Source organism: Lithobates pipiens, unplaced genomic scaffold (genome assembly GCF_037356315.1).
Source record: "Lithobates pipiens isolate NorthernLeopardFrog02 unplaced genomic scaffold, aLitPip1_a1.2 Scaffold_92, whole genome shotgun sequence".
NCBI classification, from domain to species: domain Eukaryota; kingdom Metazoa; phylum Chordata; class Amphibia; order Anura; family Ranidae; genus Lithobates; species Lithobates pipiens.
The window spans coordinates 213,612-216,389 of NW_027507915.1; the positions used below are offsets into that span (position 1 = coordinate 213,612).

The window sequence follows — 2,778 nt, forward strand, 5'->3', positions numbered from 1 at the left end:
ATATGTGTGGATATGGACAGGGGCGGACTGACAACTCATGGGGCCCCCAGGCAATAGGAGATTATGGGGCCCCCCAGGCAATCAGACATTATGGGGCCACACAGTATACACAAACACACACACACACACAGTATACAATCACACAGTATGCACAGACATGTACACACAGTATACACAGACATGTTTCTATTGGCTGAGAAGGTACTGGAGAGGTGGGGCAGCTATAATCTAAGGATTTTTAGACCAAAAGGATGTCGGTAAGGGACATTTCTGAGACAGATGTAAAAAAAAAAAACACAGATTTTTACATACTGTCCCTGGTTTTACTGAGGTTGGCAACCCTGATGGGGCCCCCTAGTGGTACGGTGGGCCTAGGGCAGTGCCGGAGTGGCCCAATGGTCAGTCCGCCCCTGGATATGGATTTTTTTGGTCATGTAAGGGTAGATGTGTTCGTGAGAGGAGATGGAGGTAAAGATATGGGAGTACATGGGTATGTATGTATATATATATATATATATATATATATATATATATATATATATATATATATATATATATATATATATATATATATATATATATGGATGGATAAGATTAATTGTGTTTTTTTTTTTGTTTTTTGTTTTCAGAACATCTATTTGACCTTTTCTGGCAGGTTGGGGTGGACCATTTATGTGACCCTTGTTGGGGTTCATTGGCGTTCAGGGTCATAGGAACACCAGCTAGTCTGGGTCTCGAATCATCACATGTCACGTGGAATATCAGACAGATTCAAATTTTATTGGTAATGTAAAAAAACTTGTATACGTCTCTCCGTGCTTCTGACTATGATATATTTTGTTAAATGTAAGTAGTAAGTGAATTAATACATTAATATTTATATGTGTTTTTTTTTATTAGTGGGCTCTGTGTAAGGTCTAGAAATCCCCTGAAGAAGGGCAAGATCTGCCTGAAACGATGGTCGGGCTGGACGTGTGCTTGAGCCATTTTATGTATCATATTGTGCTGTTTGTGATGATGCATTTTTCTAAATGCTTTATATGCATATTTAAAGATAATTTTTGTATTTAATAAAATATTGTAATAATATCCGTTACTTGTGTTTTCAGTCACTTATAAAGTCCAGTTTTATTGGGGGTTTTTCTCCTTTCTGTACAATTTCGGCTACTAGGGACGCGCGCCCCCTGCTTGCCCACTGAGCCGATGCGAGTGCCCAGTGGTCTTGATCACTGCCGGGCTCCCGCTATGCTCATTGAGGTCCCAGCAATGCTTAGCTGAGGGGGCCCATCTAGCCAGAAACTCTTGAGAAGCCAAAGAGGGATACCAGTGGAGATCTGGCTTGGTGGTCTCACAGAGGGGGAGGGAGACATTCCAAGCTTGAGGGACACAGTATGTACAGACCTCAGGATCTCAGTGAATGTTCTTCTTGTTAACCCCCTGCTGCACAGAGTTAAGGTTTGCCTGGCCTGGGACATCTATTACAAGTGCTCCAGTGCTGTCCACGTTATGTCCTACTAATTAAGGGTTGATATTGGAAGGGAGTTTGGGACTTTATATGAAGCATGCGGCCGCGAAATAAACAACATGAACAGAGAATAGCTGGTGGGTATATAATGATAGATAACCCAATCACATAGTGTTATGGCATGTACATAGTAACATAACACGAACTGGTAACATGATTATAAGGTTTATTAGACATAACAACCATATAGTAATAAATATAACGTAGGTAACATGAATGGTCCATGACATGAACAATACAATAACAGGAAAGAGGGAGACCACCAGATAACAAATTCTATGCTCACGGATTGTAATAAGTTCATACATAACTTGGTAGAGGCCAATAAATACCACAGGATAATAAACATGTTGTGGAATATCGCTCTTGGATAAAATTGGTATTCTAGGCATCTATATAGCTCGACGCATTTCATGGATATCTCCAATCTTCAGGAGCAGATGCAACAATCTATAAATATAACGTAGAATAAATTGGTGAAACTGGCCAATTACAAGAGGGGGATTTGGAACAAAGAGGGTCTTAGGAGGCAGGTATAACAGGGGTTGATATACATAACAACAATAATATAGATATATGCCCCATAGACAATTTACAATTGAGCTGTGATTGTATGTGAGAGCGCAATGGGCCAGGATCAACTGGGGAGATAGTCATCCTGCCGGGAGCTGAGGCGGTATATCCCCGAGGACCCAGAGTGGAAAACCAATATGGAAGGGAGATAACTGAGGAACGGCAACCCAAAAAACCTAAAGCAGCCTTTCTCAACCTTTTCAACACAGAGGAACCCTTGAAATAGTTCTCCGGTCTCGGGGAACCCCCTGCTAAAAATGAGAAATCTACAACTCATGATACATTAGTGTGATAGTCAGTGGGAAGAATGGTCCTTACACGTGTGGTCATTGGGAAGAATTACCCCCTTACAGATAGATAAAAAGATCAATGGTGTCAGTGGGAACTTATCTAATGCCGCGTACACATGATCAGACTATCCGGCGGACTTAGTCTGGTGCACAAACCGCCGGACTTTGCAGCGGAGGTCCGCCGGACTTTCCGAATGAGCGGACCTGCCCACACACGACCGGACTTTACCGGTGGACTAGGTCTGGCAGACAATCCACCGGACTATGGCAGGAGTACATCGGACTTTTGAAATGAACGGACTTGCCCACACACGGAGAAAAGTCCGTTAATTTTGAATGCGGCCCCAGGTAGACGGGACTAGCGAATGTACCCCTACCCATTCACCTGGT

At 42.5% G+C, this 2,778-nt stretch overlaps 1 long non-coding RNA gene across 1 annotated transcript; it reads left to right on the plus strand.

Moving 5' to 3' along the window:
• Positions 1 to 643: 643 nt before the first annotated feature.
• Positions 644 to 1,089, plus strand: LOC143973683 (uncharacterized). Its single transcript, XR_013272113.1, has 2 exons — positions 644 to 784; positions 901 to 1,089. It is a non-coding gene; the product is annotated as an uncharacterized LOC143973683 (long non-coding RNA).
• Positions 1,090 to 2,778: the final 1,689 nt, after the last annotated feature.